The sequence below is a fragment of the Gymnogyps californianus genome, chromosome 3 (genome assembly GCF_018139145.2).
Source record: "Gymnogyps californianus isolate 813 chromosome 3, ASM1813914v2, whole genome shotgun sequence".
Lineage (NCBI taxonomy): Eukaryota > Metazoa > Chordata > Aves > Accipitriformes > Cathartidae > Gymnogyps > Gymnogyps californianus.
The window spans coordinates 36278676-36305082 of record NC_059473.1 but is presented as its reverse complement, the minus strand read 5'-3'; the positions used below and the strand labels follow the sequence as shown (position 1 = coordinate 36305082).

General features: G+C 38.1%; 1 long non-coding RNA gene across 1 annotated transcript; it reads right to left on the bottom strand.

Moving 5' to 3' along the window:
* Positions 1 to 1995: 1995 nt before the first annotated feature.
* LOC127014866 (uncharacterized) lies at positions 1996 to 26407 on the bottom strand. The gene is made up of 3 exons (XR_007766229.1): positions 26170 to 26407; positions 23978 to 24059; positions 1996 to 2400 (listed from the first exon to the last, which is right to left on the bottom strand). It is a non-coding gene; the product is annotated as an uncharacterized LOC127014866 (long non-coding RNA).

Below are 26407 nucleotides of genomic sequence, written 5' to 3'. Positions count from 1 at the left end.
GCTGGTGAATACATGAAACAGAGTTTATGCTACGTCAAAGTGTTAGAACTTCATCAGTGTTAAAGGAGCACTGCATTCTTCTAGATGGGTATTTACTTCCCTGCTATTTACTGAACAAAACGACTGTGATGATACTCTTGTAAAGGCTCCAAAAGCAAAATTACCCACTGACTTCCAACTATATTTAAGTTAGTGGTTTCTATTAAGGCTCTTCATTTAGTGCTTAAACTGTCGGCCTACAGGAGCATAGTCTTTTTATAAAACCCTGGCACTTGTACCAAAACCAAATGTATCAGACCTGAAGATCCTCTTAAACATGAAGGCTGGTTTTTTACCATTAAAAAACAACATTGAAATAGAAAGTACCTAACTTGCATTGATTTGACATTAAGAGGGTGGCTAACATGATTGTACCTTTTTCTCTAGTGTGTATTTATGGTATCATAGCAATGCTAATGTGAAGTTACTGCTGCTTAATGAAGCAGATGTAAACAGCTGCATGGGATATTAAACTCTAATTTGTATCCACGTATCAATTATCATTTTTTTGCTCTAACCTGAGCTAGAATGGTATTGTACCAAACTAATGCAGAGATTCAATCCTTAATAACTTGACAGTCTAGTAAGTAAATTGTGAACTTGGCAACAGATGCAAAATACATATTTTCAGGTTTTTAGCTATAACACACAAGGTAGCTATGTTACTTTGCAGTAAAATCACAGTAAATCCTATGACATATGTAGACAACTATTTTTCTTAACCAGTTCCCCTCATCTTCTACCATTTTATCAAACTGACTAGAAACCTGTATAGATAGATCACAGTTTCTAACCATCATATTATTAAAGAAGTCCTGTGTTTTAACTGTTATGCTGTTTTTGTAGAAGATGTTTTAAAAAATCAACAGAAATTATTTTCAAAAGCGCAAAGGGCAGCAAACTGCTAATTAGATCGTTATGGAATTTTACCCCGTGGTTTTTGGTCCTGCCTTTGGCCCAAGATTCACCGCTGACATGTCACCATGCAGTGTAGAGTGGGATGTTACCAGCCATTGGAATCGCTGTAGCCCCTCTGCTGAAGGAAGAGCGCACCACGTAAGTCAATAGTCTTTCCTGACGCTTCACAGACAATAACGCCAAGCTTTTCCTGACTGATTCAATCTACACTATCTGCTGAAGAGGGAACAGCTCAGCAATCTATGAGACCTTGTGCTCCATGACAGCAAACCACTCATTATACTGATCGCTATGCATAAACAACTGTTCTGTTTTGCAGTTGTAGACAGTACTCTTTGTATACAGACATGAATGATACCTCTGCAAGATTTAGTGGTTTCCTCTGGAATTTCCTTTAGGTAAAAGATGTGCATAAATGTATGGATTAATGCTCCTCTGTAATCCTACGACTGCTATGCAGGAAAAAACAAAGATGACAATCTAGAAAAAAACAAGAAAATTTGAAACAAAGAACCCTGTAAACAACTTCCAAGTTTCACTCCAGTAATTATATGTTAGATGTTTAGGTACTAGCAGAATAAAGCATGTGTGACTACAGATTGACTGGGTCTACAGCAGCCTGTTTGGCATTGTTGGGTTTTGTTACTGTTTTTCTTCTCTAAATCTTTGACATAAGTTCAGGGTAGAGATTGTGCACATCTGCTAGCCTGGTTGAGGAGACTCCCTTGCAACAGGTAAAATCATACCAACACAGGTAAGGTACTGGACTACTGGTAGCTTCTAGGGAGCTTCAGCCTGGGTCTCTCATCAGTACTGTGTGGTTGGATGATGATCTATTAAGCAGCAGTAGAGCTTGAATTCTTTACTTTAAAAAAAAAAAAAAAAAGCACTCCCATACAATACAGGAAATAAATGTAATACACTACTTATGATGGCTTTAACCTCTGCTTGCTACATCAAATAGGGCATTCAGTTTCTGGCAGGAATCACATTGTTAAGAAAACATTACTACAAAACAGTCTTTTTTTCCATGCAACTATGTAATCCTACACATAGGATGTTTATTAGGGGAGCTTTTCTTCCCCAAAATGTTTTGGGTGTTACATAAACAAATGTTCTATTTTACATCCTGAGGCAAACAACTTGATAAGCAAACAACCATATTATTAATTTACCTTGTTTACCCATAAATATCTGAACACAAATCCAGCTGACCTACATTTAAGCTGGGACTATACTATGTTACTCTGATCCCTGTACAGAAAAGTAATTTAGACTTAGGTTTTTAGTTGGAGTTTCTCAGGCACATCATCTTCATTTTTTTTACCTCCATGCTGCCTTTGTATTAGTGTTGTTTAGAAGTGTTCTTTTCTTCTTTCCTTATTTGTTTCTCCAGAAGCCAGTCACCATCACGTGGACTCACCTCCCTAGACTGTCGACTCTCTGTAGTTAGAAAACAGAAGCATTTTTCAATGGAAAGGAGACACAGATTTACATTTATCTTACCATATGGAACAAGTATAAGGTACAGAAGCTACTTCAGATATATGTTCTCAATTTATTTTTTTTACCATGTATATACACGCATACATGTTTATATACATATAAATGCATCAGGTCTGGCAGTTATTTGTCTTCGAAAAACAGTTTTCTGAGCTTTTGTTTTCCCTCTCCTTTTCCACAGATGATAGTGACATCAGGTGGAATGTGCAGGTGTTTATATCGGAACATGAGCTTTCTGAAATACAGTAAGCTGAATGGGGGTAAAAGTAAGTTCCACAATTACTAAAAGAATCACAGGTAAAAATATTTCATTCTCCAGAGATTTTGTTGTTTCCTTTGTTTTACTCTCCTAGAACGTGAATGCAGAAAATGCAATATCTACCCAGTGAATTACTATAGTAGAGCTCTAAAATAATCTCACCACTGCCTATATTTTTAATAAAGGCTCAGAGAAAACAAATCCCAAACCACAATGCTCCATCTTGATTGAGAGAGTTCTGCATATTGTGACCTGTCATCTCTGCAGGCTGCAGTCTCCTTTCTATGCTTCTTGCCTCAGAAGCAACTTTATGGCTCTTGAAAAATGATAACCTGGTCCCATTAGTTCTCCAGCTGTATTAATACTACTTATCCTTTACGTTAAGAGTGCCTATAACATCTGTATCATTTAATAATACAGTATCATCCTCAGATGTCTAGATAATATTAATGCTAGAGTTGGTAACATTTCTGTAATTCAGATAGCAACATTTTGTATTTAAGGTGGTTTAGTTAAATGTCCAGAAAGGAAAGAAGCAGGTTCTTTATCAGTCAGAGACCATGCAGGGCATCTAGCAGCCTAGCTTCTGATGGGAAGATAGCTGAGTTAATCTTGGGAACCAGTGCAAGCAGAGCCCTAAGAAAATCTTCTGAGAGTAAGAAAAGGCATGTTACTGTCGCCCTCAAAGACATTTAGAAATGAGGTAACTGTGGTGAGACTTGCACACAACAGAAGTTGTTAAACCTCAAGAGTAATGCCCAAAATTATACTGAAACCAAATATTAATGTGTATTTGCAAAAATAACAAGCAGGCTGATCTACTAAGGTTGCTAGAGCAACAAGTCAGACATGGTTTTACATGAGGAACATGCTTCTCAAACATACCGTGTCTCACTGTATTTAAAAACCTGCACTTTCCTGTTGCCACTGTTGTGCTCCATACTTCCAGCTTAAACCCTTACTGCATTTTTTTTTTTTACATTTATTTGTCCTGCACCTCCATTCATTGTTTTCTTCCTCACCTACCAACCCACATCCAGACATGCACAAAGCCTTCAGTAGCTCATAAACTCTTTGCATAAAGCTCTATGGGTAGAAAGCAACCACATCCCAGTCCTTTGAAAGCAAACATATGAACACATCTTAAAAAAAAAAAAAAAAGCAATCCCCTCCACCAGAAAACTAAAATCTCATAATAAAAAAATTCAATTTGTCATCATGAAAGACTGCCTCTGTTGCTTCATTAAGCATTTTCTCATTTATCAGGAGAGCAAATGGGAAAAGGAAAATGTGGGTTTTTTTCCATCTATTTTCTTTCAGATATTTAAACAAGTATGTGATTCAGAAAAAGCACACCAACAGAAAACGTCTTCCAACCTACTGCTAAACAATGGTTTGGATGTCTCCAGAAGTCCTGTTCTCTCACCTTGAAACTGTAAGTTTTCAGCCACAGAAAACCTTTGCCCATACCTGAATTAGCAATAACCACATCAGTGCAAACTTCCAGGACTTTGTCAGTCAAAATTCCTTTGTTTGAAACCTCTGGTAATAATTATAAGCTTATTTCTACAATTATTTTAAGCAGCTTGTAAGAAGGTGGCAATGAGTTGGATGCCACACAGCTGTACAGCAGTCTTAGCTGAAGCCCAGCACAGCACAATTCTAAGCCTAGAGTACGACAGCACCTCCTTAACACTGCACAAGGGGTACCGGTGTGGTTCATTTAGGATGTAGCAAGGCCATCATCCTTACATACGCGCAGCCAGCCTAGGCAAGCACCCGCATTCTCACATTAGGGAAGCCAGGGTGCCAGATCCCTGTGCACGCTGGCTGGGGACGGTCCTGTGGGATGTGAGTGTCAGCCTCCATCCTGGCTATAGCTACAGTTCAGGCTGTCCTGAAAACCTTGCAGATGTTTGCTGGCAACGTACTGTGGCAATGATTCAAGAGGAAACAGAGGTGACATGGCAGATCAAAAACTAATAGCCAACAGCAGGATTGCTGGAAAGGAAATGATATGCCTGCCAACAGGACCCATCCTCTCAACTACCAAGTTGTCACTGTGCAAATCTCAACTGGATTTTGAGGCAGTTTCAACCAGTGACACTTGGTGTGATATACGAAATTCACAGGGGCTGGCCTCCAGCTCAGCAGCAGTCACAAGAGAAATCATGCAACCATCTGGCTGGCTGAATTTTGCCGTAGCATGTGGGATTCTGGATAAGTCCCAGAGCATTACAGAAGCCCCAAACTAGGGAAAAAAATTTCTTCCAGATGCAATTCAATACATCTCCCGTCTGCCTCATGGTCACTAAAGGCAACAGAGTATGCAGGCAGGTCACACAGACACTGAAACACCTGCTGTCATATAGCTCCCTGGGAGCTTTAAACATCAACAACATGAAGGGTCTAATAGAGACCACCTGATCCATATGACAGAGCAGGGAAGACAAGGTGGAAATTACCTCCAAGTGATGATTCAGGTCAATACAGATTTCACTCTAGTTTAAAAAGAAACAAACAAAAAACAACACTACAAATGTACACTCAGTCACAAACAATTGCTGTTGATGACAGCAAATGGAGACCGAAGCAGAGTACTCCAGAGAACAAAATATCCTTTTGTATCTGCACTTCCTACTGATGTGTTAAACCTTCTTCCGCTCTTTTCTAGCTGTTCCTCCAAGGGAATCGTTCATGTTAGAAAACAAATAGCCAGATGAACAAATGACACACAGCAGGGAACTGAACATCAATAACCTGTATCAGAGGAGAAGCCAAGCCATTTAAACAAAGAATAGGAGAACAACAGTACATGGCTCCTGATAAACAACTGTGTAATTCAGGAAAGATGGTTCTATCTTGAAGAGCTCTCAAGTCTGTACTGCTAGCAGAAATCAATGAAGGATAGTGCTGAAATTTCAAGATTGCACATAGAGAACTGCAGTAGAATGCTAAATTCAATGTATGCCTAATGCAAGACATGGATTAATCATCTGAATAACAATAACACAGTTAAAATGCTTGTTGTGATACTGCTGTCTTCCTGAAAATGTTAGTATGACTTGCATAAGTGTATTTTTAATTACTACTTTAAATACACTTTTGCTTTTACTTGCAAATGCATTTTCAGGCACAGAATCCAACACCAAGTGATTTTCCATCGCCAAGTGTGCCCTCAAAGACAATTGTCCAGTCAATGTCACTAAGGACAAACCATGACTATAAATTCATCCAGTTTTAATAGTTCATTTTCCACATTTCAACACACTGACCTTCTAGGCATCAAAGCTCCACTGAGGCAACAGAACAGTGCTCAGTGCCCCAGCATTCATCACAGGCTGCAATTAAGCGTCCTACCGGTCAGAATCTGGGGTCCCACAGCAAAGCGCGCTTGATCTGTCGTACAGAAATTATTTGCTATTCATTCCCAAATACTACATCCTGTGACTGATGCAAAGTTTCCATGCAGATTAAATTGCCAGCAGTGTTCACCTCAACCTTTGCTTTCTTTTTATCAGACTGAATTTGTTCCGTAAGCCCTCTGGAAAAAATGCCACTATTTACATTTTTCCTAAATTTAAGTATTTCCAGAGTTGAACAGCTTTTGCCTTAATGGCCTTTGGGTTTTAGTTCAGTTAGCATATGTAAAGAAAATATTTTAAAGTTCTTATTCAGCTTCATCTACACATCTTAGTTTAGGCCTTTGTGTATTACTTGTTATTTATATGACATCGAAGGAAAAAGACAGCTCTGATTGAAGCTAAAGGAAATGTTTCAAGTGTCATTTTAAGGCATGTATCAGAAAAGATGATTTGCTCTTTGTTTTCTTGTTAAAATACTATTTCGCCATTCGTACGACCATTCTGTATACTGAGTTCTCTGCCCAAAGTCCATTGTATCATAGAAATGCTGACCAGGAGGGACAACTGGAGGTGATCACCCTTTTGCCTGCTCTTCTCTAAACTAAACATCTAGCTCCCTCAATGACAACTACTCATGGAATACGTGATCTAGGTCCCCTGCCATCACGACAGTTTAGACTCTGCTTCAAACTAATTGCTTTCTCCCTTTTGTCTCTAGTTCCAGTTATGTAGTGATGTTACCATGGATACCCTGCGTTTATAGCTTACTTCAGTTACAAGACAGAATTGGTACATTTTAATTTACTCAAAACCAAAACCATTTTACAATAGGTGAAGAAAATAAGGACAAAAACTGAGCATAGGTCATGTTTCACTTTATCTTCGCATACAGAAAAGGCCAGCCATTTCCAGTTTCTCCCATACTTGCAGTAAAACCATTAATCATCATAAACTCATTTTGCCTAAAAGCAGAGGTAATACATTTTTCCATGTAAATCACTTCATTGCCATGACAGAATGATGTCAGAGAGTCTAAATAGGTGATCTAATAAATTTTCCTTTTGGAACATTGTTTAGCATTAAAGGTTACTGGGGGGGAGGCAGGGCATGATTGATGTCAGCTGCTGGTTAAGAAAAAATTGGTTTTAATTTTCATAAAATAGACCTAAATACTATATTGACACAGACATACTTTTACAGACTGAGAAAATATACATGTAACTTAATAATGGAGCAGTAACAACCCAAGACCCTTCCAGAATAAAAATCCAGCTCCAGCTAATAGTAAGATTTTCTGAAATTTGTAGAAGACGATTAAAATAAAAATTAACTTTGCAAGTTATATAATTTCATTCCTCTTTTTAAGGACAATTTTTGAGCAACAATTTAGCGCTTCGTGTTCACCATTTGTACATGTACATGTAGTTGAACACACACATTCTTTTAACTGAAATTAGCTTTGCATCTAATTTGGCTATGTGCGTAAGAATTCTCAGACAATGAAACAGTAGCACAGGAGAGAAACAGAATTTTATTTCTCCCCCCAAAAGCAACTAGCCTTGCCTGAATTGCAGTCTATACCTTAACCAAAATGCAACTATTGACTAAAATCCTACAGCAGCATGGTAGAACAAATATATATATGGCATCATGGAAAATGGAAGGACTGTGACAAAACCTAGAAGTCAAAGCTGTTACTCCCTGTTTCTTTGTATAAGATCTCTCCAAGTCAAGCTTTGGAAGAAATTACTGACTTTGGTTTGATTTAAACCATTTTTTTTCTTTTTGCTCTTTTTTCCTTTGGAGAAAATCAATGAAAAAAACATGTTTCACATAGCTTTAATCCCTACTCCTTAATGCGGCAGTGGGTATACTCAGTAACCACAGCCCTGCTGGGTAAGGCATAGCAATTCTCCTTCCACACAGTTGATCTAATCAGAGGTGTGCTACAGCCCACACAGACCAGCTGCAATGAAAGAAGCAAGTCCCCTTTAAAACAGCTATTTCCTATACAGATAAAACAGAAAGCTGGATATCCCCTCAGCATTTATCCAGCTCTTAAAATGGGTTTCACAGCCTCTAATGGTTGCAGGGCTGTAGCTCTATCAGCTTCCTGATCAGCTCCTTTAAAGCCAGCTTTTTGCACGTAAAACTTTTACATCTTCACTTACAAATTAGACACCGCAAAGAAACAAATACCATCTCGCAGAACATCTAGTCTGGGCAAAAGACAACTAACGCTTAAAAATATGGATTGGTTCATTATTTGTTTCTTTTCATGTTCAAATTATACTTCAACACCTGGCTCCAAAGGAGAAGCAATTTTGTCAGGGCAGTTTATTTCTGTAAAATAGTTACGCAGGTTTGATATTTAACACAAATGTTTTAATTATCCATGTCATCCTGAAGCACAGTACAAAGCAATGTGAGATGGCGTGACTTGATCTAACAGATCACTGCTGCGGGAATGAGGATGGTCCCCTTTTCCTCACTTCAGAGCTGCACTCCTACAGCTGAGCTGCCAAATGAGCTCCAGTGCTCATCTGACCACTGCCATCACTGTGACAGTGTCATCCTCAACTTGACAAAAAGCTGCCTGTATAAAGGGGAACCTGTCAGGAACTGCAGCCTGCCAAGGGAAGGGTCTCCTGGGTATCAGAGCAACCTCCAAGGAAGGGACAGGGCAGTGTGGATGGAAGCAAGGCAGGAGGGCAGGGTGGCAAGAGCTCTCATTTTCAGAGGCAGTGAGCTGTTTGGCCAGCTCAGCTGCTCATGCAAGTTACAGCCTCAGCTCTTCTACCTTGCTAATTTTTAAGCTTACACTATAACTGTCAGTTTCCTTCTCTGTTTAAAAAAAAAAAAAAAAAAAAAAAAATCTATTTCTAGATTTTAATAGATCCTTTAAGTAATTTGATTCATTACAACAGGACGGTTCCTTGGTGAATTCAACCTAATCCTTTCACCAGTTATGTTTGTTCATTTGTATTCAGCTTGATTAGCTCACCAATTTTAAATTCCTCTAGAAGTGCTCTGAAATATATTTTTGGGGTAAGACATATCATTAACATGCCCTTGCACCAGGAAAACCTTAGTATATTGTACAGGGGAGGGGGAAAAAAAAAAAACAACCAACAAACCCCAAACAATACATCACCAGTAAAGCATCCTCCTGAATACACACAGAAAACAAATAGAAATCTTTCTTTTTCCATATGTCTGCATACTGTCCAGGAATCCTTCTGCCTCTCACGACACGTCAAAATAAAAACAAGAGACAGATTGTATTTCTGTAGTTGTATCTGTTTGTGAGCCCACTGATCACGACAGAAAAGCAAAATCAAATAATTCTGCTTTGTTCTGACAGGGATGACATGGTCTCTTTCCTTCTGATGAGCTTTGGTAAGCTTCATTAATTTGTCAATACTGATAGGGGAGAAGGGAAAGGAAATAGATTAATGTGCAATATCAATTGCTTTGGATTATCTGTAGCTGCATATTGGTTCAGTGGCATCTTGGAGGATGCCACCTTAAATGAGAACCACCCTTGGTAGCAGTCAGTCAGTATCTGGGCGGTATAACTCCCCAAAATGGAATCTTTACTGCTGACTCTCAAGAGACGCAACACAGAATCAGATCCAAAAAACCACTGACTCAAAACAAGTATGAATTCCTCTCACTAAAACATTTTAAACTCAAACACTGTGTTCTCGAGTGCTGTTTCCCTGTGTGACTCCCTTTATCGATTCATAGATTTTTCCATTCACTTATCTCGTTCTCACTGCAAAAACCATTATCAACTTTTCCAATGTTTGCATTGTTCTTTCCCTTCTATATTCTCCTTGCTCATGCAAAGCTTGACTTCTTCCTTTAAAAAATGGTCTCTTCTGGTAATGTGAGGCCCTTCGCTCCAGACTATTTAAGTAGGGTTTAGTACTCACCTCATACTTGGATGCCCAATTCTCTTAACTCCTATAGTATTTTCTAGGTTAACAATAAAAACGTCACCATTTTTTCCTGAAATGGCACCCTAAATAATTGTGTTCCATCTAGATTATTTTTCAAGCTCTTCACCTTTCTGCCCCTTTTAAAAAGAAAATATAACATGGAATTCAGTAATTGAAACAATGATTCACTTGAGAAATATGTTAATGTAATGTTTAAATGAGAATGACAATAGTAACACAAATGAAAAGGGAAATGTACGCACACATTCTCCATATTGCATTCAATTTAGAAACAGACTGCAGCTGACAACCTTGTATTTACTTTAAGAAAACTGAGTATTCATACTTTTGTGCTCCTTGATGTTGATAAAGGTGGTATGTTTTTTAAATTCATACTGGGGCCCATTATCATCTAAAGCCATGCTAAAAGCTGACAAATTAAACCTGCAAACTATGGATACATTAAATTCTCTCTAATTCCCTCAATCTACTACATGTGGAAACCAATTAAATATTTTTTTAAACTCACAGTACTTTTGTGTGTGTATGTGTCTCACTCTAATAATTTTCTGCCAGGTGCACTGCAGCAAGCCAAAGAATAGCATTAACCAATTCGCAAAACTGTTGTACACAGCATTTGCTGAAGTAAAATTTCTCTTTCCTCCGTTTTTGACATCCCAGTGACTGCACTGCAGAACTGCTCTAACCACTGCACTTACAGGTGACAACACACTGATATCTTATTTAAATTCTGCAAGGGCACCATCTGCCCTGTATTTGAGCTATGAGGCTGAAATGTTCTTTATTCCAAAACAACCAAGAGGTCTTTTGGAAAAAAGGATGTAAACTGTGTGTGGGAGGAAAGAACAAGGACTAGGTTTCATTTGGTTGGAAAATTCTATTGTACTCCAAAGAAACAAAGCAGACTTCAAAATAGTCTTGATCAACTACTGAACCTCTTGTCCAGATGCTTAACCTCTACCAGCAATGCTGCCACAACTTACCAGGCAGTTCTTCCAGAACATTACTCTCAGCATAAAATGCTACCATTAATAATTATTTTCCTTGTCAGTAACAATAATGTATCAGACCTCTTAAATGTCTACCCTTTCCCCTTATTCATCACCTCCTGAACAATATACTAGAGCTCTTAATATATATGTATGTAAATTGGTATAGCCTGATCCCTCACTCAGCTAGCAACATCCATTTCCACTGCCTATTTACCCTTTCCTCCACAAACACATTCATGCTATCTTTCACACTGCATTATGGACAAACTAAAACAAAACCCTTCCAGGCTTGTCTGCAATGCCACTTCTCGACACTCTTTTTCTCATCCTTTTTCAGTATCTACCATGACAGCTCTTGCAACCTACTGATTGTATATACATGGAGGATTTTCAGCAATTTCCATTATTTACATAGCATTCAGATCTTTTCATTAAAAAGATAGCATCAGACAAGATGCAGCTGTTCACGCAGCTGGCTTACGAAAACATTATTTCCTCTGCCTTTTACTACATTAGCTCTCCACAGCATCTCCCAAGTACGTCTTATAACAACTGTACCTTCCTATCTTAAACACTGAAAGTTCTTGCCAGGGCCCCTAGTGCACTAATAGGCCTTAACAGCCCTGACCAGCTTCACCTGGGGCCTCCACACAGACCTCTCTGCCCATGGGCCCAGGAGCTCTATTTAAGCCCAGCCCAGGGCCATCAGTCTCTGCCTGAGCTAGGCTGTGGCAGTGTTGGTCTCCAGCTCTGTTACAGCTGTGGATCCTGTTGATCCCAACCCCTGGGCTGGCTTGACCTTGGACCTGCCTTGTCACTGTGAGTTTGTGTGATGATCTAAACTCAGTTGAACCTGACCACAGCCTATGGGCCTGCCTTGCTCAGGCACTGTGGGTAGTGGGCCCTGGCTGGTGGGGACTCGGCCCTGCCAGCTGTGTGCCTCCCCCCCCCCCCCCCCCCCGCTTGCTGGCCTTAAGGAGCAGCCAGCACTCACTGTGCCCTGCCAGTCCTGTAGCAAGGACTGTTACCCAATTCTTCTGCTGTGATTAAGATTTCTAGGCCCTATTTTAATATGGTTCATTAAAAATGAGAAAATTATTTAATTACCTCCCAGGCAATGAGTAAGCAAAGCAGTTCCATTGCAGTACTGAATTTAGACTACTATTTCTCCGGCAACTGACAAACCTCTTATGCTGAGTTTATATAGTGACTAGCACAGCAGGGTCTATGAGAGGTGCTACCCTAATATGAATAAATAACAACACAACTTTGGAAATTCAAAAAAAAAAGGACCTTATCCTTCATTTATGTGAGTTTGAAAACCATTATTGAAATGTTCTCTGTTCAAAAAACTACATCTACAAATAGGAAAAACTGCAACTGCTCTATTATGTGAGCACTCCATTTGTAAGCAAAGCTCTAGCTGGTGGCACTGAACTGCTCTGTCAACATCAGAGAAAGAACTGTCACTGTTTTCTTACATTTGGTGAATGCAGTTGAATCACTTTTAAGAGAAGTCATTCTTGGTTTTATTTCGTCTTGTGGCTTCATCCAAGCTACTCGCAACTTTAAGATTATCCTGTGCTGAACTTGCCAAGTTTCTTGCATTTGAAATCTAACAGCTGCCAGAATTATACGTAAAACCAATGCCTCACATCACACAGCAATATTTATCAACAAGACATCTCTTTCACTTTTCAACTAGTCATTTGACTAATAGGTATGAGGTTCACTTACAAAAACTGTAAGAAAATTTGAAGGTAGGTATTCCACCTGAGAAATCTGTAAAATTTTCCAAGGGCAGATATCTGACTACAGTAGCACTGAAACGTGTGCTGCAAAAAAAAAAAAAAAAAAAAAAAATGCAGACTGCTGCTGCATTAGCACACAAAGCAGTAAGCTTTAGCACTGGCTTTATTTAAATTTCAGTTATATTTTCATCTTCTTCAAAAAGTGACACATTACAGAAGCTGTGAATTCACCCATGCCTAGCAAAATTATGAAGACTGTAGAAGTACTAGGAGATCATCATTTCTGGGAACTGATTCTTTTTCTGTGTCTCAGACTACTCTTCCATCTTGAACTGTATTCAAACACATATGTGAGCAAGGAATCTATCTCACTTTTCGTTCTGATGTATAGATAAACATCATTAAGGATGAAAAAAATATCAGAACAGGGATAGCTTTTTTTTTTAAAAAGAACCAACAAGACAGACAGCTAACTCATCTTCTAGTCATATTCAGCAAACAATTTTTCCATGAATCCTCAAGAGCTTGCAGATTTCCACAGTATATCCTTTTCAGCAGTTACTTTTGGCCATGGCTGCTGCTTTTTGCTGTATGAAGGAGGAGAAAAGCTTGGCTGGCCCCAAGCTCTTAGTGGGTTCCTTCAGAAGAGAAGTTCTGAATGTCACCTAAAATCATTCTTGCCATCAAAGCTAAATTTCACATTCTCTTGGGTTAAAATGTGAAGCCAGCTACAAACTGATTTAGGAGTCCTGCAAGTTATGCAAATGAATAAACAGGCAGTAACATCTTATTTATGTTTACTAATTTGCTTTAGGTTTCTTTACAGAAAAGCAACAAGACAGAATGTTTTATACTTGACTTCCATTATCTGCATAGCTCTGATGCCCGAGAGAAAGTTTTGTAAAGAAATGTTCAAAGGAAACTCCTTTAAAACTGGTTATTTCTGATTGGCTTTAATCTGTTACCACTGTTGCAAATTATTAGTTGGGTTTTTTTTTTAATTAAAGTGTGATTTGAAAATAACTGTAGCTTCAAAAAAGAAAATTCTGGCCTCAAACACTCATCCAGAGACTGAAGCCCTACCCTCCCTGTCAGCATTTTTTAAATTGTAACTTAGAATTGCGACCTCTTACATAGTGAGGAACAGGAATCCCTTCTTTAAAGAAACTCTGTTCCAGAAATTCACAGCTGTTTTCCTGGGTCCAGACAAAGCATTAAATGTAAAAAGGAAGTAGCCAGTGCTGCTGCAGCTGGGAACCACCATGAAGGTGCCCCTGTGGCAGCAGCAACTTTCAATTTCATTGAAATATACAGAACCTAATGGCAACATTCAGCTGTTCTTTGCAAGGGCAGGTGAGGTGAGGGTATTTTTATGGGACTATTTCATTTTTTCCCAATTTTTTTTTGTTTAAATGATAAACTTTGCGAGTCCATGGACGATACTACATATTGTACTTATAAACCCCTGTTAGGCCCTGCTACCAATCAAAGATATTTCAGTAAGTTTATATATTGCATCCCAAGAGAAATTAAGAAGACACCAAAAGAAAATCATTGTCAACTTTGCAGTCCAAGGATTTTGGCAGACCTGACTCAGCAAAGAAAATGTAAAGCCTTTCCCCTTTCATCTCTCCCTCTCACACTTTCTCTTTAGCTAGTATGTTTTTTAGAAATTTTTTTTCAAGACTGTGCTAGTAACCTGAAGCAAAGCAACACATCCTCCATGTTAGAAACTCTGGAACACATTGACAACAATGAACATTACAGTGACAAACACAAGAACTTTACAAAGAAAATCACAGTACATCAGAATCCAATCTTCCCTTTCCTTCCCCAGAAGACATCAGCATGAGTTATAGTCACAAATCCTGTTTCAGAACTGCAATCTGGAGATTTTAAGCTACACGTTTTTATTGATGAAAGAAGACTTGAATGTAAGCTTGTCATATAATGAAAGAAAATGATACCGCTAATTGCAATACGGGACAAAAGTGAACTATGACAGTAGCTTGCACTGCCAATAGCAGCAGAATTTAGCCTAGATGTAACATGGATGCTACAACACTGGAAAAGTAGTAATAGGTGTAAGTACAAAAAACTACATTATACAAAGAGAAATTAAGAGAGAGAAAAATTTAGTGGGAAAAGTAAATAGTTTCCAAATTTGTGTGCTGTGAGCAGAAATTTTAAGGATCACAGTGACGTAACTAAATCAGGAGTTTTGGATACACAAGAGTTAGTGAGGCCTGGCTTCCAACTGATTTGTGTCTCAGCTGACTGCAAGCTGCAATTGAAGCTTTTTGTGCTCTCAGGGCATTTAATGGTTCCCCATTCCCACCCCTCACCCCCCAAAGTTGAGTTCTCTGTTACATAATAATACAAAAGTTTTCATGCAGGAGACACAAACTGGGGCTGTTATATTTCTCTTCTCCTTATCTATCCAGCTTTCTCACAAACCTAGAAAAAACTTCATAATCTTACAGACAAGTTATGCCTCTGTTTAAGTTTGGCTGAAAGTGGCCCGTGGGTTCTGAATGTACTAAATGAGGACAGTCAGCAAGACAAGACTGCATAGATCTGTTCTCCCTAGGAAATCAGGCTAGGAAGAACAGTAATACAGTGGCTGGATAGTTTCTTTCTGGTCCCTTTTGTTAAGTGCTCTGTTTATTTTCAATCATATGTAGGACTAAGATGTTGGTATTATCCCATTATTGGGATTTGTTAATATATTTTTATGTATCGTCATCATCCAAGAGACTGTAAAATCTATTTATTTAGGCAGTGAGTCTGAACACTCTGTTATTAGTCCAAGCTTCTGGCAGGATCTTTTCCTGGAGGTTAAATGGCATCTTTCCAAATTGCACCTTGGCAGAGATTTTGGCTGTGCTTAGACCTGTGGGATTTCCCTATTTTTGTATTTCTAAGTCATTAAGCAACAATAAAATCTTTATGATATCTAGTGTCTTGAATTTTACAACAATTATTCTAGTAGTATGATGATAACATAGTTTAGAATGTCTTTTAAGTTTTGCTCCCACATGCTGCATTACCTTCTAGCTTATGTGTCAACAATCTCAAGGGTCTACATTGTGACAACAGGTACTCTGTACATTCTGAGTGTGGGACCTTCCTACAGCAGGACAGTGTGTGTATTTTGATACCAGTCCTTACCATAAATAACATCAGAGAATATAGTAACTGCTATAGATTTTTTAAGCTTGTTTGCAAAGGCTGGAATAATGCAATAACATCTAAGACTAACTGAAATATCTGTATACATGCTAAGGCGAGACAGTATTGATTTATAGCAACTTTATAGCAAATTCAAAATATAATTCTAGGTAACACAGGTGACAAAGAATTACATTTTCAATTCTAGGGTTCAAAAGCCAGCTACTGAAATAAGGTCCTCCTCCTCCCCCAAGTGCCCCCTGTGCAAGTCTGAAGCAGTTAAAAGATTCTGTGTTTGGAGTTTAAGTCTGAAGATATTTACAAATGTTTAAAATTAACTATTTCTGATGGCACTAAACTAGAAATGTACTATATACTAAACTAATAAATATGAACCTTCCCTGCTATTAGGCCTATGCACTTCAATGCAGAGACAGAACATGGGGTTTGGAATACCTGAACACTCGGCCATTAGAGGAAACAGGGGACACATTCAAAACTCAGTTCATTTGTCAACCTGACAGCAGCTGGAAGATTTCTGCATGCAAAATACACGAGCATGTGGCTATCAAGAATATTTAAGACCTTACCTATTGATCTCTTTGATCTGCTTAAATTAATTCAAGATGTTAAGATGCCAAAAAATGGTGATTAAAGATCCCATGCATATAAAACTCAAATCCTAATAAGCAGTAAGGAGAAGATGATACAAATACTACTAAACAAAACCAGCAGCAGAGTTCCCAAATAACTGATTGAAAACCAGGAAAGACCAGAAACTTGACTGCCAGAAACGGAGGACAGTACGGCTTATTGAAAAAAAGAGAGACAGAGTACATTTTGTGACTTTGTCAAGAAGGACTTTAAGGAGAAAATTGTTGCAAGGAAAGATAAGGAACTAGAAGATGGGAAAATGTGATTCTACTACATGTTTAGGAAAAAAAAGATCAAGACACAATATTACTTACAAGTATAAGCTAGGTGTAACTTCTCTAACAAGGAAGTCTCTGCAAAACTCAGGTTTCACATACTAAATTCCTGCAGCAGATTCATTTAAGTTAGAAACTGGAGGGCTTCACAACATAAACGAACAGATATTGCTACACTAACTAGGCGACTTAAAGATACAAGCCTTATCTTACCTTTATTTATTCATTTTTAAGAGAGCAGGATGAAAATCAAGTCCCCAACACCTACTGCTATTCTTCCAGAAACAATTCAACTATAGCAAGGACACTATATCCTGTACCTTTCTTCCCTTTTTAGTACTAGTATAGAAATTTTATGGCTTGAAAATGAGATGTAAATAGAAATAGCTATTATTCTATGTCAGGAGCAAAGAGATTACATTAGAGGAGAATCTGTTCACACTGGAAGACAGACTAAATTAAGTCTTGACCTATACCACACTGTGATGCTATCAGAATCTGGCTCCACGCCAGTTAGTCTCAATGTCGCCTCTGCAATCTAAATTCGGCTATTAAAAAAAATATACTGATCCATAGAAAAGGAGGAAAGCAACACACAATTGTTGATAACCTTTCTAAGTTTACAGAAAAGTAATAAAGCATTATTTTAGAAGATGAAACACCTAACGCTATTAAGACTGAATAATACATAACTTTAAAAAACACCAATAAAAGAGCAGCAGCAATTTCCAGTCAAAGCTGTAATTCTACCTAGTCTTTCTAAGGTCATGCAAGTGTAATTCCCGCAATGAGACTTATTATTCATTTTGGGGCTCTGCCTGGGTGCACAGTGGGGACTGAGATAACGAGCTAAAAGAGGAGGGCAGAGGAAGAAGAGGAGGAAAAGTTCTTTGTTGTTGCTGTTGGGTTTTTTTGAGAAGCATTTGACTAAATGCTTTGAATCATTTGTCTGAAATCATTAGACTAAAAAGTATTAAAGTATGATAGAGCAGTACTGCAAATGGAATACATAGTTTTAAACAACACACATGCTTATTCATCAGATCACAACCATCTATGGAAAGATCTCATCTCCCTTTTCCTGACTACACCTTCAACAGAGCAGACCAGTAAAGCTCTATACTGATGAAAGTTGCTTCTATTCCAGTACAGCTGCAGAGTGTATTTTGTAGCCACCAAATGTGAATGCAACCTTCTCCCATCAAGGTGATTCACGGTTCAGAGAAAAACTTAAGAGAAGACAAAAGCACAAGGAAAAAGCTTCATCAGGGAAGTCAGGAGATCATTTAGGCAAAATTCCTACCCTCAGAAGACCACAAAAGTCCAAATGCATGCGCTGAACATCCTGCACATCCTCTTTATAGCAACTATTACAAATGGGAAGACTATCATGAACTCTCCTAAGGCTTCTCTTTTTTGGACTAAATACCATCCTCACTCTTTTCTCATAGGCTAGTTCATAAAGAAAAGAGCAAAATTTGAGAAAGAAACCAGAGAGAAGTTGAGAATTACTGATTAACAGAAAAAATAAAGCTAAGAAATTTAAGTGAAACCTTCTGGTTCCCTAACTCTTTAGCCATTGTCAGGAAAAAAAAAAAAAACCACCACCACCAAACCAAAACCACCAGTCCCTAAGGTTCAAGAAATCTTAATGAATTTGTCTCTGAGCATTCAGAGACCCTGTGATGACACATTTACTTAATTTCATTGAGGAAATTTTTAAGTTATCATACTTGATTTCTGGAATTAAAAAAAAAAATTAATTAAAATGTAAGCATAAATGTATAAATGCATTTTCACCACTCCGAAAAGCTCTTGCTGAAAAAAAGAATTTGTAAATGAGTTCTAAGAAGGATTATTTGACAATAAGGGAAAAACCTAGCTAAACAGTTTTACAAAGTTTAACTGCATTAAAGGTTGAAATGGCACGTGAGCATCCAGCATGGGAACAATGAATTGGCCCTCAGCCTTAGAATTACTGCCAACTCCAAAGGAAAACTTGAATCAAATAACCTAAGCTTCAATTTCCTGGATAAGAGAAGGCAAGACATGGGTTCGTAAAGTTTAAAAAAGTAAATAAATAAAAAATCTGGACAAGAAGATCTGAGAATATTATCAAGACACAGGTAGCAGCAGAGACCTATTCCTTGGAAGTTCTAAGAAAAGATGTTTTATTCAGGAGGGCATTATCACTATGTCTCTTTGGCCTGATCTCTCCTCATCGTGTGCGGGCTTATCAATTTTTAGAAGCAAATCCCATAGGACTTTTGCCAGACATCAACAGTCAAATGCTCTTAGCCCGAGTGTGCGGACAAGAATTTGATGGTAATACTAACATACACCTCAAAAGTCCTTGTGAACGATGCAGTGAGTAACAATTGTAATGACTTTGTGGAAGGACAGATCACCCACTGTGTCACCAAGGTTATAGAAGATGATAAGCATAAGAGGGAAAAAAAAAATCATCACAATTTCTGGAAAAAGGATGTTTTGAGTTCCGTGCCCTGCCCCCCCCAGCATAGATTTGGAAATCTGCCCTGAAAACACAATGTCTCACCTACATCCAGAGAGATTAGAAGAACATATGGCTAGTGAAGAAGCATCTTCTCTGTGTGTGCCATTCCTGGTTCACTTGTTCTAGGACTGATCTACGGTGGGGAAAAACACAGGGTATGTACTGTTTCATCCCAGGCAGGATAGTTCTGAGCTGAGTGGAACTGAATACAAAGAATTCATGGCACTGGTTGATCATCTTATTTTAGAAAGGCTTTTCTTTCAGTGGCTACTCACACTTGCTTGTTTTGTAAGGATTAGCATCTTTATTCCAAAGGATTTAGATGTTAGGTATATAAAGGAAAGGTGTACACAAACAGTACAAATCTGCAGCTGGTGCTTGTGTTACTATCCTCTTGTGCGTTAACATGGAAGGGACTTCAGTTATAGCAAAGCCCCTAGAGACACTAGATAGGATTTTATATTCCTTTTCCATTTGGTGGAGTGAATACTTGCTTCTAACACAGAAATAAATGACCTACTGCAAAACAGCGCCTGTCTTCTCGAAGAAGGCAATCTCAGCTGTAAATGTCTGTAGGAACAAAAACTTCAGTGGGAGGAGAAAACAAAAATGTGCAAACTGAAATTACTACAAGGGAGAGACAGCAGTTCTTTCCCAGCAGGGATGTCAGTATGCAATGAGAATGAGTCATTATGATGCAGCTCTGTGATTCAGGCAATTCAAAGCCACTCTGGGATGTCAGACCACCGACATTTTTGCTCTGTGTGAATCCATACAAAGACAAAAAGTATTCTCCAGCTCTTAATAGACTCCCACATCTGTAACAACTTTCTGATAAGCTTTTTTCTTTTCTCCCCCCCCCCCCCCCCCCCCCCCCCCAATTTGTTACTGCAAATCTGTTTTTAGCCAACTTTTGATTCTTAGTAAAGTGACCACATTTGCTTCAGGCCACTCTTTATCAGTAAAGTCTCTATCTACATAGCCAAATAGAACCTTAGGCAATTCAGACAAATATCCTAAAACCAAGACTCAAGACTAGATAAGGACCAAAAAAAAAAAAAAAAAAAAGAACTTTTGCCTTTAATAATTTTTTACTCATAAAGCTGAACAAGAAAAGGTCTTCCTCTGAGATGCAACATGAGTCTACAGCAACTGCTTTTCTCTCAAGGGAACAGGTTGAGGACAATATGAATATTTTCCCTACTCTCATGTTCAAAATATGGTCACGATGCCCTGTAATTTGTTTTGTGGCAGAACATAAATTAACGTGTAGACATGGACTAATCCCTTACTATTTCCTAATCTATTTTTATTAATAATTGCTACAATCAGCCTTTGAACCAAATGGATGTATAATAGATCAGCAGAGTTCAGGCACGCAACAAAATATAAAAAGTGATTTCTCATCATGTGCATTTCTAGTCTGCTCTCTAGTCATAACCCTACTAGAAAGTTCCTTAACCTACAACAGCGGAAAGCAGAAAGAATTTCCTACAGCAACAAAAGTAAGGCATAATTCTGCTACTAAGAAGAACAGTTGGAAGACCGATGGGAACTTATTTTCATCCTGTTAGCCACAGGAAACCTGGAAGGGGACTGGAATATAACAGATACCACTCACTTTACCATAGGATCTGAAAGATTGTACATAAGTTACACATGTCAATGAAAGTCAAATCCTGATCTCATCGATACCAAGAGTTCTGCCTGTGGAAAGTAAGAGATTGTGAATGACACCAACAGATTTCCTGATGTTTGTGGAGTCTAATGACTAACAACTTTGCAAAACATTGAGTGCATCATGGGTGCTGGCAGTTCACAGAAAATTTGTGAGATTTGAAGAATCCTTTGGTCACCTTCAGGGACTGTAAAAGAATAGGTTGGTTTCCTCCAACTCTCTGGAAGCCTGCTCAGAACATGTCAAGAGTTTCTCCTTTGGGCAGCCAGGAGAAGCAAGAGCTCAGCAGAAGCACTCATGAAGGACAGGGAAATGAGTCATCCTAGTCCACTGTTAATGATCTCATCAATCCTTCACTGTGTCAGATTATAAATATATAGTAAATATGACAGGCATTTTGAGGCAGGTTTTGAAAGAGAAGATTTATCTTGTTTTTGTTCTACCCAGGACAGATAATCCTCAAAGAAGCTAGTAGTTTCAAAGATTTAGGGAGAAACTCATTATGGAGAATATGAAAATTCATTTTAGTGCAGATTTTAGGTTGCTAAAGGCCAGTCAGACCTACTGGTATTTTAACTGTGAATATTCTCTCTCTGTCCACTTCCCTCCACTATAATCTAGTTATTTATTTTGCTAGAACCACCTTCTTTGCAACTTCTAACATTTGCAGTCAGTTTTGCCTACCTCAAACTTTGGAGGACCAACAGCATCCTCAGTGATGCCCCGTGTTATTCAAAATCACATTTGAAAATACTGTAAAACATTAATTTGTCATAAATATTGCTCAAGTGACTATCTAGATTAAATTTACTAGAACAATTAAATTTCTGTCATTTCCAGACGATTCCAGAATTTGAGGCCTCCTGCCTTAACACTTGGTCCTCACACACTCTTTATTCCTCTGTTATCATAATTCTATCACACAGCAAAACTATGCTGAACTTTTACTTAAGCAAATTCAAACTGAGGTGGCAAAAACAGAGATGGCAAAAAAGTACTTCTCTGACACATAAGGCACCACACCCCTAATCACCAAATACCTCCTCATCCAAAACACACATTTCAGAGAAAAGAGTAGAAAACACAGGAAGACACATTTTTGTGCCCCTGTTTAAAAAAAAAAAAAAAAAAAAAAAAAATTGCACCTACTTTGCCCAGAAGTCCAAGCTAAGGGATATTCTCCAAATAGAAAAACATCAAACTACATATTTGTGCTATTTGGCAAACCTGTAAGCAACTGGAAGTTTTGCAGGATAGTACACCTCATCAGGCAGGATGTTCCTGTCTCTCATTATAACTATAACCACAGAGCATTTAAGCTAATACCACCATTAAAGTTAAATCCTTCACACTAATTAGTTGGAAGAATCATATGGGAAGATACATTGTAACTTCTAAGAGTTCAGTGACTGTTCTGTAGATCTAAAACAATTCTGCAATACAATTTTCGTAAAATGCATTAATGCTGAATCACATAAGAATCTAATTTCAGAATCTAAGACAGAAAGCTGAAGAGAACTGCTTATTATATTGTTGTAAAAATAGTCACAAAAACATATCAGGTATTTTTCTGCTTATTCACATGGAATATTCTGTAATTCACACACACCCGTATTCATACACCCCCCCCCGCCCCCATTCACCCCCTACTGCATCTTTGTCTAGTTATTTACTGATCTTGGGTACCATACAAAAAGAGATACAGTAATATTAGTATGTAAAATTTTCTAAATGATCAATGAAGATTAATGTCAGCGCTTTTAAGAGAGTCACCACAGTATCAGAGAAGAGCTGTCCAGGGCTATTTGCAACTGGCCACGTTCTTTGTTGTAGATTCTCAAAGAGTGGTTTGAATCATTTTTTCTTTTCTTGTGTTGTGCAGTGGCCTGCACTGCCTCTCCCTGCTACTGCTTTATAAAGTTGTTAGTAAGAAAAAAGAAGAATTTCCTAACCACTATTATTTTAGCACATTAGAAGCGTAGCTCTTCTACCTCCACCTCACTGACTGAGCAGTGATTGTGTTATTCAGGGTCTGGGGGAAGCAAGAGCGTAAGTTGGCAAACTGGTCAGACCTGAGAGAACCAATGGATACAATGCTAGTTGCTGAATGTAGTGAAGCAAATATATGTTAAGTATCACATCAGTCCCTGTGATTGAGATATACTACTAGTAGGTCGTAAGAGCTGTATCATAATTGTCATTCTTTTGCCTTTGTCACCTCAAGGCTGTAAGTCTACGTTTATTTTTAAATTGCAAATGTAACTGGAAAAGCTGTAGGTATGCTGGAAGCTTTCTGAGGGACCACCTCTCCTTACAGTGAGGGCCTGTGCATTAACTCAGCAAAACTGAAGAATATAGTTTGAACGTTTAGCTGATGTTTTTTGGGGGGCACTAAGCTTCCAACAAGCTTGAAGTATGTTTCTGATGCTGTAACTCAAGATGATGTAACCTTAAATATGGTGAGCCACACAGAATAACTGGTTACTGGGATATAGCTTGACTGAACTAACCGAGCCAAAGTAAGAAAAGCTGACAGAATTCCCCAATACAAGCCTTGCAGCTCCCCTCCTCTCACCAGATACATCAAATAGTCTCTTTACAATTCCAGAAGTTTGATTACACAATCTTGCAAGTTTTCATCCTGCTATACCAATGACTGAGTTTTCTCCTCAACAATTCCTCCTCTTTCCCCACTCCTCAAATAGCACATCAACTACTCTTCAAAAATGGCATACAACACAATTGCTTCTTTCTTCACCAGTACCAGAGACCTGGAACACGGAACTGAGGATGAATTTAAAATTTATGTAACAGCAGCTTTTACAAACAGCAGCTCATTGTTAAAAATGTCATAATAAATGTCTATGCTAATAATAATTACTTTAAACTTACCAAATCTTTTTTTACAGGTAGCAGTTTTTTGGTAGTCCACAATGAGATCATCTGTTTCAAAAGGCTTTAGGAGAAAAAACCTCTGCAACAGAAGATAAATACTGCATCAAAACAGCAGCACAGGTATCTTGCAAGGTGACATTAAACATGCTAGTTCAGATACCACAGTAGCACAACACTTCAAATGGATAATTTTCTTACACTCTTGAAAAAAAGTTAAAGATGAAGGTTATTCTCTGAAAACTCAGAAGATTTGACTATCTACTTCCTGCTTAGAAATAATAAGAAGCACTACACTAAAATCCTGAATCCACACTAGACAGTATTGTAAAAGCCTTGCTTCCCTTTGAGCCAACTGGCAGAAGCAATCCTCAAATGCAAACAAAACCTGTTGACTATTCTTTGAGAAATATATTCTTCAAATCATTTAGGGAAGCAAGCTTAAGCAGCCGACGTCAGTAAGTTTGTGGCAAATGGCAACTGATAAACAATCAAAAATATCTTTTACATCAGCAGTAACAATCAGTCCACTGTCAGTCAGGAGTGCACTAATTCCTGCTGGTGGTACTCCTGCCCACATACCTGCTATAGTTTCTATATGCCTCCAGAACTTAATTGTAGGGGGAAAAAACCCACACATCGGGGGGAACTGGCAGAGGTGAGAAAGACAGCAAAATATTCCTCATTTTCATTAAGTAATTATATTTACCAACTATTTATTTCCAGAAAATTTTACTTTACCTGTTTTCCCTGAAAATAAAAAGCAGAAAATCTCACAACAGGAATTTTTATTTTAATATTATCAACAGACCATGCAAATATATTTTTCACTTATTTACTAAATTCTTAGTTGTATTTTGACAGATATTCTGAGTTTCCTGCCCCCCCTCCCCCCAAAAAAGGGTGGTGGTGGTTGTGAAAAGGAGTGTTATTTTACATTTTAGTTAGACCTCACTTAAGAATTTATCGATTTAATTTTGGAAAATCTACGTACATTTAATGCAGATCTATTACTTGGAAGGTAAAGCAATTTGTTACTGTTTAAGTTATATTTAAACACTAAGAACTAGCCTCATTCCTGACTATTATATTTTTCATACAGAATCACAATTCTATTGCTACACACACAGAGTATAAGCAAGTAGAATTGTTTTGATTTCAGACATTCTACTTTTTAACAGTGAATTTAACAAAATAAACTTCATTAATTTGATTATTTTTCTAATACAGTACATGGAAACTGAATTATTTACTAAGTTTTAAGAACTTCTGTTACACATTACTTCCAGGATGAACATTCATTTTTAGTTTGCAGTTCCTGGAACTGACAGCGAGTTGATGGCTATCTATTAACTATATAATTTTCTATCAAATTTTCTTGTCAAAACTGGTATAAATAGAATGGATTGTTTCAGGTCAGAAAACAAGTTGAAAAGCAACAGTTTTATTTAACTGCATTTTGGTCTTATAAATCTGATTAAAATTAAATTTGAAATTAACAGCCTGTATATTAAAGCCCGAACAGGCAATAACCTATTACAGTCATCTAAATAAAAAGCTGCATTAGGTCTTCCTCAAATTTTAACGATTACATTAGATGTGGAAACATGATGAAAAGACTTATAATTTTTGAAGAATAACAAACTAGGATTGACAAATACTCTATTTCATGATACTGCACCTAAGAGCAAAATGAATTACAACCTTTACAGTACAGTCATCTTCAGAACATTCATCTTTTCATATCAAGAATTTCCCCCCTGCTGTGATGGCCTTTTGGTTTCTGACTTGATTACCTGCAAGTTTCATTAGCAGCTCTGAGAGAACATTTCTATTGTCTCAACTGTTTCATTCAATTTTGAATGAGCAGGAAGGCATGGCCTTTTTTCTCCTCTTCTGAGGTAAATGCACATGATAAAAGCGAAGAGCTCAGAAACAACAGAACAGAATTATGTTCCTATAGGTATCTGGACAGGTGCTGAAATAAATACAGGAACAGACCTGAGCACAGTCCTCACCTCCTCTTAAATCTTACTAAGACAATTCAACCGCACGTCTGTGTCCAAACCACCTATAGGCATGCAGGTACCTAGACCATACCTACTCAAAAGAAATCCTGCCTGGTTACTAATCATGCTTAACGTTTTCTCTGTTAATCTACTTTAAATCTGAAACACTATCATTTTTCTCACCTATGCAGCTGAAAAATTGGTTTTACACGTTCTAACTTCCTGCTCCTGTGCGAACATCGCCTGAAACAAAACATGACGACCACATCAACCAGTAAGTAGGCGAACCCAGTTCGTACGGACAGACACACGGAACCTCCCTACAAATTAGCTGGCCGAGGTGCCCCTGGCGCTACACTCACGGCGACACGGAGCCCGCCCCAGCTACGAGGCCCTGCCCCAACGGCAGCCCGGCCCGGCC